Raw genomic sequence first — 11,143 nt, 5'->3', positions numbered from 1 at the left:
TTTCTGTCCTGCTTTGCGGCCCGTGGGGGGAGGGCAGAGAGCTTTTCTTGCTGCTTCTCCGGTGCCTTCAGGTCAAAATAATCCTCACGCCAAAGTGGCAGATTCGGGGGTGGTCTCATCCTACCACCCCTGGCTCCAGCCATTCTTTCTTAGTTTTTTCCTTCGTGAAGAAACACGCAGGCAGCCTGAGGCAGAGAGTCGAGGTTAGGAAGACACTGCAGACCGGGAGAAAGCTGAGGAATTCGAGTGCACAAGATGGATCCCCAGCAACACAGAACCAGGTCCCCCCCAGACGTGACCCAGGACCACGAGATTTGGGGGCCCGGCACTTACCATCTAGGGATGAGACTCAGCAGCTCATGTTGTTACCCATCCCCTGCTGCCTGAGGCCCACAGGGTCCCTGTGACCTGGAGGCCTCGGGAGACCCAGGAGACTGCCCACCAGGTACCTGGGCACAGTCTCCTTCCTGTATTCCTTCTGGGGTGTTCTTCCGTAGCTTCTGCAGACTCCGTCTGCCTTCTCTGTGAAGTACTTCTTTTCTCGCAAGGCCCATCTATGACAATGTATTCCTTCTACTCTTGTTCGTCTGACAAAGGCTCCTTCTTCGGCACATTGAAGGATAGTTTCACTGTAACAGAATTCCACACTGGTAGTAGTTTTTCTCAATGCTTTAAACATTTGACTCCACTCTTCGTGCTTGCATGGTTTCTGAGGAGAAGTCCGCCATCATTCTTATCCTGGCTCCTCTCCAGGCAAGGCCTCCCGCCTCCTTCATGAAATCCCACATAAAAGCCCTCAGCTTTAGCCCTGTCTCTGAATCTTCCTTCCTCAGGAAGGCCCCCCGCCCCGTAAAACTCACATAAATGTGTGTGCATTCCTCCTGTGCATCAGTCTCTGTCAGTCTAATTTCCAGACCCAGCCAGGGACCCTCAGAGGGGAAAGAAAACTGTTCTCTCCCCTGAAAGCCCTTGGGGTACATTAATCATAGTTGTTTTAAATTCCTGGTCTGATGACTCCAAAAATTTCCACTAAGAATCTAATTCTTAGGCCTTCTCTGTCTCTAAAAATTGTGTTTTTGTCTTTCATCATGACTTGTCATTTTTTGAAAGCCAAACACGAGTGCTGCTGAAAGGAACTGGGGTCAACAGGCTTGCAGTGTGGGGTTTTACGTTTACCTGGCTAGAAGTGATGCTGTATTCACGGCTTGCTGAGGTCCCTCTACCGCCCTTATCATTTCCTCCCCTGTTGGGTCTGGCTTTCCCTAGAGACTTCTTAAATAAGGTCCGCGATTCACAGTTCTTTCTGGAGTCATTCAAGGTGTGAGGGGACAGACCGGAAGCGCTGTGTGCTGTGGGCTCAGTCTGTCAGTGAGAGAAAATGAAATAATATAAAATGCTCAGCTAAAACCACAAAAGACAGAAAAAGAGTAGAAGACAAAAATAAGAATGAAAAACGAAGGCATCAAATAGAAAATTTGGGAAGTATTATGGGAAATATTAATCCAACTCTATCAGGAATCAGTTTAAATGTCAATGGTCTAAATGCACCAATTAAAAGACAGAGACTGTCAGAGTGGACCAAGAAACAAGACTATATTTTGTCTACAAGAAACCCACTTTAAATATAAGGACATTTATAGACTAAAGGTTAATGAATGGAGAAAGGTATACCATGCTAACATTAGTAAAGAGAAAGAAGGAGTAATGATATTAATTTCAGACAGAGCCAACTTCAGACCAAGGAAGATTATCAGGGATAGAAAGGAGCATTATAGAATGATAAGGGGTTCGATTCTCCCTTGACGAAATCAGCATCTCCAGACAGCTTATCCAACAACAGCAGAACACACATTCTTAAACTCAAATGGAACATTCATCAAGATAGACCACATTCTGAGCCACAAGACACACCTTAACACATTTAAAAGAATTGAGATCATACATGTCTGATCTCAGACCACAATGAAATCAAAGTAGCAATCAATAACAGAGAGCAGGAAAATCCCCAAATACCTGGAGACTAAACTGCACACTTCTAAATAACACATCGGACAAAGAAAAATTCTCAGGAGAAATTTAAAAATTTTTTTAATTAAATGACAATGAAAATACAAATTATCAAAATTTCTTTGATACGGTGAAAGAAATGCTTATAGGGAAATGTATAGCATTGAATCCATATATTTGAAATGAAAGATCTGAAATGAATCATCTAAGCTTCCATTCAAGGAAAGGAGAAAAAGAAGTCCTAATTATCCAAAGTAAGCAGGAAAAAAAATAAAGAAAAATTAGAGCAGAAATTAGAAACAGGAAATCATTGAAACCAAAAGCTGGTTCTTTGAGTCAATAAAATCAATCAGCCTCTCACCAGGCTAACTAAGAAAAAAAGAGAGAAGACACAAATTAATGATATCAGAATTGAAAGAGGGGACATCACTACAGATCCCATGCATACTAAAAGGATAATAAAGGACTATTATGAACAACCTTTATGCCCACAGTGTGGATAACCTAGATGAAATGGACCAATTGGAATTGTGAAGACAAGATTTGCCAAAACTCACACAAGAAGAAAGAAATAATCTGAACAGGCCTACATGTATTTAAAAAATTGAATCAGTAATTAATAACATTCCAAAACAGAAATTTCAGGCCCAGATAAGTTCATGGTGAATTTTGCCAAACATTTAAGGAAGAAATTATACCAATTCTCTATTATCTCTTTCAAAAGACAGAAGCAGAGGGAATACTTCAAAGCTTACTCAATGAGGTCAGGTTACCCTAATACAAATATCAAACAAAGACATTACAGGAACAGACGCCTCCAGACAGGTATCTCTTATGAACACAGATACTAAAATCCTCAGCAAAATAGTAGCAAATTTAATCCAATGACGTACAAAAAGAATATCCCAGGACCAAGTGGGATTTATTCCAGGTGTGCAAGGCTGGTTCAACATTCAAAATCACTTAATGGAATCCATCACACCAACAGGCTAAGCGAGAAAAAGTACATGATCAGATCAAAAGATGTAGAAAAAGCATTCAACAAAATCCAACTTCCTTTCAGGATAAGAACTCTCAACAAATGTCTGTACCTTGTGCTCTGTGAACGTGAAACAGCTCTTTAAAAAAAAAAAACTCTATTAAAAAATAATAAATAACCTATATTAGGAAAGAAAATGGTTTCTGTTTGCGGAATTTGACGAAAGGAAGTAAAGTTTTGAATTTCAAGGTAGGCAGGGAATAGACTGAGAGCCATGCCTGGGGGCTGTGCGGAGAGGGGCAAGAACAGCTATCAGGGGCCTGAACTAGGGACCCATAAAGAAGGGGGGGGCGTTTCGCGGAGTCTGAAGGTAAACCCAGCAGAGTTCGGCAATCATTTCCATGCTGGGTGAGCCGGTGGGAAGGAATTCCGAGAGATGCCGGAGTAAGATGCCAGCTTGGTCAGCGCCAGGATGTTTGAGATTATTCCGGCGCTGGTCATGGTTTTAGCAGAAGGCTCCTAGAACTTAAATACTTAATATCTGGGAGTCGGATACCTCTTGACCTCGGCGTGGTGCTGGTTTTGGGTCGGCTTGAAAATGCGGCTGCAGACAACGACTCCGAAACAGACCCGAGTGGGGAGAAGACCCCAGGGTTTTAGGAACCAGCGCGGCTGAACGCAGGCAGCCGAGGAGCGCGCTACCAGAGCGCCCGTGCGCGCTCAGGGGTTTCCGTGGTGTAGCGGTTATCACGTGCGCCTCACACGCGCAAGGTCCCCGGTTCGAAACCGGGCGGAAACACGCGTGCCCCGTGGCGGGTTAGCTTTTCTTTCTCTCTCGCGTTTAGATCACGTTTCGTGGACACCTCTCACCCTTTCTGACCCAGCCTCCCATTCAAACCTATCAAGGGCATCCATGCGCGCAGCCTTGCTACGTGGAATAAAGCCCAAGTTACACAGTCACGGGGACGCGCCGGGACAAGGGGTCTGTGCGCCCTGTCGCCAAGGCCAGGTGACATTTACTGGGACCTGGAAGGAGGAGTCGCTTGAGACAAGAACATGAGCCAGAAAAAAATTCAGTTGGAGAGAAGACTCTTCCACCAAGTTTGTTTTCACAGGGTTTGTCTGTATGGTGTAACATTCCCGCGTCAGTACCTTCGAGCTCTCCCCTAAAACTACTTGATATCGTGGACCATCACTTGGGATTCCATTCCACTTTTAGGTGTCCTTTAAAATCCAGTCTGCGGGAAAAAATGGCACTCCCAGAGAGGGCTGGCTTCGCCCTCGCAACCTGTGCATGCGCACCAGACCAGACCCTTGATGTAATGTTCCGCGATGGCCCGTTGGAAAATCTCAGGAACTTTTTTTAAAAAGCCCTGCGTTCTCATTTTGCACTGGGACCATAAGTAATGTAAGAAGTTCTCCCAAAAGCTCACAAAAGGAGCAATCATCCAAGTTCAGCGTTCCTTACAGGGAGGAGCAAGAAGCTGAGAACAAGCCCACCCTCTGCTCGACAGAAATGCGCACATTCCTGAGGGTGAGGGGATGCCTCTGTAGACTATAGTAATACTTTACGACACGCCCTAGAATATCAAAAGAAAAAGATCCACTAACGCATTAAAACTTTATTGTAGGGTCTGACGCATTTTTTTCAGCCTTTTCTTTTCATCTGAGTCCTTCAGGTCCCGTCCCTTGTTTAGCTTTCTTGTTTTCCCTTGTGTTTTGTTTCCATATGTTTCATCACTAATCATTCTTACTCTTTCAAGATTCCATCATTTTGCTCTACTTTTCAAAATATTCAGTGATGTCCTAGAATGCAGAATCATGGGAGAAGGAGGGGTCATATTACAGCACTCAATTTATACAATATGCACATTTTATCTCTTTTTTCTTGTCTTTTTGAATTATATTCAAAGCAAAATGTGAAGGGAGACTGCACGTTTCTTAGGAAATGTGGAGAGTAGCTACAAAAGTTTAAAACTAGGAAACCATAGCTCAAGTCTAGTTCATAGCATAGACTTTGCTAATTCATGGTGAATAATTCTCCAACTCTTCTATAAAGTGCCTCAGGTAGGCAGACTGGTGTCTCAGGCTCCACTCTGCAATAAACCGAAGTTTTCATTAAAACCACAAAGGGAAAGGCCCCGCTGGGATTCGAACCCAGGATCTCCTGTTTACTAGACAGGCGCTTTAACCAACTAAGCCACGGAGCCCCACGGCCTACCTTCTCTTGTCACATATTGTTTTAAAAAAATTTCACACATTAATCTGTGTTCTTATTTCAGCAATTTCTTTAGGATCTAGCAAGAAGGTGAACCTGGACCCCAGTCAGAACCAAAGAAGAATGCTCCCTCTGTGGAACGAGAACAGGGTTGAGAATCCCATCTTGCTTGGTGCTGAGACCCATCACTTCCCTTAGGACCAGCAGTGAGCCTGCCCTTCCAACTCTGTGGGTGAGTGATAGTAGAAACGAGGCCCTGATTTTATCCATATGTCCCCCTAACTTTTGACCTCCAATGATGCTGTCTCTCCCACATGCCAAAACACTACTCCCTCCCTCCCAGTGGGATTCCTTTGTCACATCAACGTGAAATCCAGGATGGCATCATCTAGATCGGGGGAAGGCTCAGACGAAGTTCCTCGGTGGGAATGCTCAAGCAGGCCTCTTCGTGACTGGAGCAGCTATGGCCTGAAGGGACAAGTCACGTGTCTTCCCACAGACAGGCAGAGGAAGCAGCGGCTAAGCTGCTGTACACCCTCCCAGGCAGAGAGAACATAACCGGGGACACATCATCTACAGCAATTCCAGAAGCCAGTGGGCACATGATGCCACTTGAGTGGGACTCAGTCGTGCTGTCTGGGAACTGTCCTCCTGGACTCTGGGCTCCCCCCCCCCCGGAATCATCCATCCTGCTCATACGACATTTCTCTTACTAAGTCTCCTTCCCATCGCAGTCTGGGAGGCTTGGGGTCCTCTTTTCATTTCGTGCTGTCCCTCCTTCCCTTTTCACTCCAGCCGTCAGTGTTCACCGCCGTTCTCTTGACACCCCTGTGATGTCACGAACGTTGTTGGAGCGTCTTCCTTTAGATCTGGAGCCTGCAAACTCTGACGCACAGGCCATATCTGGCCAGCTCCCTGTTTTTGTAGTTTTATTGGAACATAGCCACACTTACTCTTTTCCTATTATCTGTGGCCACTTCCCTGCTTCAGTAGCAGATGTGAGTCGTTTCAACAGACCCTGTTTGGGCCACAAAGCCTAAAATATTTACTGTTTGGCCCACTGAAGAAAAAGTTTTCCCACCTCTGTATTAAATATAAACTGCATTTGCAAACCTGATGAAAATAAGCCCTTGTTTACCTTGGCTTCCTATAAAGGTGCTGGCAGGCCCACCCCTCAGATTTGCGGGTTCGAGGCTAGGGTACGCAGGGCAGGCCCCGAAGATCCTTAGAGGTTTGGTTTTCTGCTGAGCGATCACCGAACTCACTTGGGACTGCCAACAAAAGATTTCACAATGTGTGCCTGAAAGGCATTTCTTAATCTTAGCACCGGCTTTCACCTGGAGCCGCTGGGAAAAAGAAACAGCTTCTTTTTCCAACCCTGTAAACTCTCACTCATTTGTATTTAACAGTTCTTCCCTTAGCTTAAATCTCCCATCTCCCGTTTCACTATGAACAGCAAGAAAGGCTAAGCAAGCCAGCGCCATTGACCGGAAGTCTCTGGCTACATTGGCGGCTGGGAGGTTTGCTGTCCACATTCCAAAACAGTGCAGGAAGCGCAACTCTTCAGGGCAGCTGCTGGGAGCTATTTCCAGCACTTTGTAAGCAGCTTGCTTTTTTCCAGGGGCTCTTTCCCCAGCCTCGTGGAGTTTTAACCCCACTTGATCATGAACCAGTATTCCACTGAAGGTGCAAGAAAGCCCCTCGGCCAACACTGGGGCTCCCTCTCTGTCTCTCTCGGCAGCTTTCTCCTCTCTCGTACGCTGTTCCAAATAAGCTAACTGCATTGGCCTCCCTGAAATACTATCTTTGTGCCCCCAGTTCAGACACGCTGCTTGGCTCAGATTCCCCACCCCCACCCCCACCCCGCCGCCCCTGGGTGTGCGGAGGTCTAGAAAGTGCCTCTAGGCAACAAGCTAAAACCTTTGTAAGGCTCATCACTTCTTTGGGTCAGGGACCAAGGTCCTGCACTGACAGCAAGTGTCAGAACATATTCCGCTAGTCCCATATTTGTGTCTAGCATCCTCGTGTACAGGGGAGGGCAGTGCCTCCCCCCGCGAAGGCTTCACAGGTGGAAACAGAAGGCGCCACTGTTGGCAGAGCTCCTTTGCCACAGTGTTAGAATTTTAAGTTCCATCCGTGTTGCTCCATGGTCACGTTCTCTGTTACTACAGAATGAACGTGCATACTATTCTAAAGTATGCATTTACACTGCCTAATAATGAAAAGCAAAGTTTCTTCCAATTTCACAAGACGCACCCATTGCTGACACTAACTTCCTTCCGTGTGCCTGTGTCACGGGTAGGATTTGAGGGGTGGGAAGAGGCGAGGAAGATTCAGAAGCAGGAGCAGAGTAGCTCCATGCTAGAACGGGGACAGCCTCCACCAGAGTAAGAAGTTCTCCAGGAGGACATCCTCAATTTCAGATCCCACCAGCAGGATTCGAGGGTTCTTTAATTCCTAGTCCTACGATAATGGGTTTTACTCCACTTTTTACTTTTGCCAATCGAATGGCGATAGAGTACCATCTCTTTTTACTTTTTATGTCTGTGGTGATTAATGATTTGAGAAATTTTTGCATAATACTTGTTAGTTTGCATGTATCTCTCTCCTAAATTGCTTGTCCTATACTTTGTCCATTTCCTTTTGATCTTGCTGCTTTTCATGGCTTCTTGCTATTGTATCATCTAATTATCCATCTCGCCCCTGCTATTTGGGGACAATTTAAATATACTCTCCCATGATCACATTTATCTATTGATGTTTCTATTATGGCCTTTATTTTACATATTCTTCATTTTAATGGAAGCAAATACTAGAATTGTATTTCTTTGTTATTTGTGCTTTTGAAGTTTTTAAAAGTTCTCTGCTCACTGGCACATGAGGATATTCTCCTTCATATACTTCTGGTAGCTTTATTCTTTACTTTCACACTTAAGAATCAAACTTAATAGCTGGTTCTACCGTGTAGCCCGTGTGAAGAACAACAGTAATGGGATATTTTGGAAACCTTTGTGTCTGTCCATACCTGATGGACTCTCTCTCTGATCTGTTTCTTCTGGAACCCTGCAGTCATGCACAACCCCATCCCCAGCCCAGTTCTCACCCCAGCACTGAGAGATCTGCGTTTCCTTCAGGGCGGTGCACGACTCTCTTAGGCAATGTCTCCTTTCTAGGAGTTGACCCTTGATCTGGCCAGAGACAGAACCCAGAGCGGGACAAAGACCACACTTATGGGGGCCATTCCTTGTACCTCAACCACCACACTTATGGCGGCCATTCCTGAATTTATCAGGCAAGGAGAAAGATCTGGATGGGGATCCAGTCAGTCTGAACATTCAAAATGAGGGTTAGGCTTCTTCATCAACTGAGGTTCTGGGAAGAGTCATCTTCGGACCCTCTGCTTGTCTTGTACCCCTGCCATAACCCCCTCATCCTGCGGTACCTTCCCTCGGCTGCCTGAGGCGCCCTGCGCGCCCTGGCACACTCGGGGTGCTCGGTATTGTTCTATAAATTAATTAATTATATTCCAGCCTGTGCTACAGGATTTCATTTCAGCTCTGTGTCCTCCAGAGACCCCAAATGTCCCATCTGGGAGCTTCTTTCATGGATTCTTAAATTCCCCACGACCACTCTTAGCGCCCGTGATTGAGTGCATTCAGCCCACGGTTGACGTCAGTTAGCGGAGTGTGCTTGGTGGATTCTTGGGGTCCACCCTATATCGGAGTTCTGGGGGGGGGCTATTGTCTTTGCAGCCCACACTGGGCTCAGTGCGCTCCTTTGTGGATACTGGGTGTCGGGGAAAGTGTCCTGTCATTAAAATCAAAGTCACGAATTCGAACTGTGTCCCCTAGGGATTTCCACCCCACCCCACCCCCACCAGGGCTTGCTCATTTTCACCTCCCGTCCCTCGGGGCGCAGCCCTGCAGCCTCCAGCCCGGGGGCTCTGCAGGGGGGTGGACGAGAGCAGGAAAACCCTGGTGTCTTCTGGCAGAATCCGGGCGGCGTCTGCCGCGGCCAGAGGAAGCAGGTGCGCCCAGGCGGGGCTTTCTCCTACTCTCTGCCCCTCCCCACGCGTTTTCCTTTTCGTATCAAAGAAAAAGAGCGATTTCTCTGAAACACAGGCGCTGATCTAGCGAGGGGAGCTCGGGGGAAAGTGGGCGCTTTCCGAAAGCACAAGAAGCGTGCTGTGTTTTCTCTATCACAGGCCTCCTCGTGCAGTTCCACAGAAACAGAAATAATTCCGTGTTTTCTTCACGCGCAGCGCGAATACATTGGATCCAATAAAAAACGAATTGCCGAGGGCAAGAGCCCAGCCACCGGGATGGCCGAGTGGTTAAGGCGTTGGACTTAAGATCCAATGGGCGTGTGCCCGCGTGGGTTCGAACCCCACTCCCGGTAAAGCAGGTTTTCGCCTCTGCAGCCCTTCCCGGGAGCAGGCGAGCCCTTGGCAACCTCCGGGTCTGCTTTTTCCATCCCTCCGCGAAAACAGTGAAAAGTATTATTAGAAAATGTTACCCTGCTCTGCCTTCGAGCAGGAGGAGGACTAAACAGTAGTACCTCCGTGAGCTACTTTCTGCCCCGCCCCCATCAAATTGCCAACCAGGAAAACTCACCGTGTCCGCAGTGTTCCTAATGAGATTTTAATACTCCAGGCCCTTCAGTTGCAAGGCGGATGGAAACTTGGAGGCTTTGCCCTTGAAGCCACAGGAAGGAAGCCCTCGTTCTCTGTGGCCCCTGCGAAGCGAGAACCACCTGCCAGGGGATTCTTACTGTTTCTAACGGTGGTCGTCAGAGCTCGGCTGGGGCTGCCCCTCCAGCTCGCCCCGGAAAGCAGAGGTGAACCGTCACCAGCAGAACATGAGTGCTTTGAAATCTAAAAATGGTCCCTCAGTGGAGTTTGATTTTGCTTTTCTGGGGTTAGTGTTGTTGAGCATTTTTTAAGTTTATGAGCCACCTGTATTTCCTTTCCTGTGTACTCGTTTTTCTATTGGTTGTTAGGTCTTTTCTTATGATTTATAGGAGCTCTTTAAATATGAATCAATCAAGCCTCATTCTGATATGTCACCGATAATCCAGTTTGTTATTTGCCCTAGAATTTTGCAGTGATTTGGGTCTGTGGCCAAAGTGATGAGTCTTCTGGTTCAATGTCTGGCTTAGGTGTGCCTTTCCCCACTAGATCAAAAAGAGTGACAGAGGAATGCCATGCTTTCTTCTAGAATGTTCATTTCTTTTTTGTATTTATATCTTTGATTTATCCAATTTTTCCTGTGTTTTAATATGTGAAATATAGATCTAACTCTACCTTATTTCCAGAGAACTGCCAGTAATGCCAACACCATATTTTTTCATCTAAATTCAATTTAATTAACATATACAGTATTATTAGTTTCAGAGGTAGAGGTGAGTGACTCATCAGTTGCATATAACACCCAGTGCTCATTACATCACGTGTCCTCCTTAATGCCCATCACCCAGTTACCTCCAGCAATCCTGTTTGTTTCCTAGAGTTCAGTGTCTCTTACGGTTTGTCTCCCTCTCTGATTTTGTCTTATTTTTCCCTCCCTTCCCTTATGTTCATCTACTTTGTTTCTTAAATTCCACATATGAGTGAGATCATATGGCATTTGTCTTTCTCTGACTGACTTATTTTGCTTAGCATTATACTCTCTGGTTCCATTCAGGTCATTGCAAATGGCAAGATTTCATTCTTCTTGATGGCTGAGTAATATTCCATTGTATATGTACACCACATCTTCTTTATCCATTCATCTGTTGATGGACATCTGGGCTCTTTCCATAGTTTGGCTATTGTGGACATTGCTGCTATAAACATTGGGGTGCATGCGCTCCTTTGTATCACTATACTTGCCTCCTTTGGATAAATACCTAGTACTGCAATTGCTGGGTGGTAGGGTAGTTCTCTATTTTTAGCTTTTTGA

General features: G+C 46.1%; 3 non-coding genes across 3 annotated transcripts; 2 read left to right on the top strand and 1 right to left on the bottom strand.

Moving 5' to 3' along the window:
* Window positions 1–3,712: 3,712 nt before the first annotated feature.
* TRNAV-CAC (transfer RNA valine (anticodon CAC)) lies at window positions 3,713–3,785 on the top strand. Its single transcript has one exon. It is a non-coding gene; the product is annotated as a tRNA-Val (tRNA).
* Window positions 3,786–5,122: 1,337 nt separating this feature from the next.
* On the bottom strand, window positions 5,123–5,196 carry TRNAT-AGU (transfer RNA threonine (anticodon AGU)). Its single transcript has one exon. It is a non-coding gene; the product is annotated as a tRNA-Thr (tRNA).
* Window positions 5,197–9,519: 4,323 nt separating this feature from the next.
* On the top strand, window positions 9,520–9,602 carry TRNAL-UAA (transfer RNA leucine (anticodon UAA)). The gene has a single exon. It is a non-coding gene; the product is annotated as a tRNA-Leu (tRNA).
* Window positions 9,603–11,143: the final 1,541 nt, after the last annotated feature.

This window comes from Callorhinus ursinus, unplaced genomic scaffold (assembly GCF_003265705.2).
Source record: "Callorhinus ursinus isolate GAN/ISIS: 27379988/994484 unplaced genomic scaffold, GSC_fseal_2.0 scaffold129, whole genome shotgun sequence".
Lineage (NCBI taxonomy): Eukaryota > Metazoa > Chordata > Mammalia > Carnivora > Otariidae > Callorhinus > Callorhinus ursinus.
This window is presented reverse-complemented; position numbering and strand designations above follow the sequence as displayed.